The sequence below is a fragment of the Phalaenopsis equestris genome, unplaced genomic scaffold (assembly GCF_001263595.1).
Source record: "Phalaenopsis equestris unplaced genomic scaffold, ASM126359v1 Scaffold000805, whole genome shotgun sequence".
NCBI classification, from domain to species: domain Eukaryota; kingdom Viridiplantae; phylum Streptophyta; class Magnoliopsida; order Asparagales; family Orchidaceae; genus Phalaenopsis; species Phalaenopsis equestris.
This window is the reverse complement of record NW_018165245.1, coordinates 507,562-508,260: the sequence shown is the minus strand read 5'-3', so window position 1 is coordinate 508,260 and position 699 is coordinate 507,562.

Genomic DNA, 699 nt, shown 5'->3' with positions numbered 1-699 from the left:
TTTTAAACTCAAAAATTTGATTCCTAGTTCATATTTTCCCTCAAAAAATGAAGTGAAACTCCACCAATTTCATTCTTATGGCGTCCAATTCCCCTAATAATCCCATAATGCGAGTTTTCAATTGACGAAAGTTTATTAGTGCAGAAGCGCAACGAATCTTCAACAAGTTACTGACGAAGAAAGATTGATCAAGGAACGAGGATTCGTAAATCGTGGATTGAATAATCCCACAACAGATATTGAAGAAACGATAGTGCGGAAAAGATGCGAAGTGTTGTGCTACACTATCGCCACTGTGGTGGTTCCTGTGGCAAAAGAATTCTATGAAAATTTACATGGAATCAACCAAGGAGTTGTTTATGTGCAAGGAAGATGGATCACTTTCACTCCTGCACGGATCAAAAAATTATACATGATATAGAATGTTCTTGTATGTCACTATTCCAATTTTGTCTCGACAAGAAACCAGATGAATGAAATTTACCAATATTTAACGGACGAAACTGACGACTGGAAAACAAGAGAAAACAAGCATGTTAGTTTTTCTGCGACACTCCTGAATCCCGTTTCGAAACATTGACACTATTTCATTTCTGTGAAACTGTTACCGACAAAGAAGATCGGTAAAGTTTTTAGAGAAAGTGTCATTTTGAATTACTGCATTCAAAGGGGACTGTCGATCGACATTGGATAAATAAT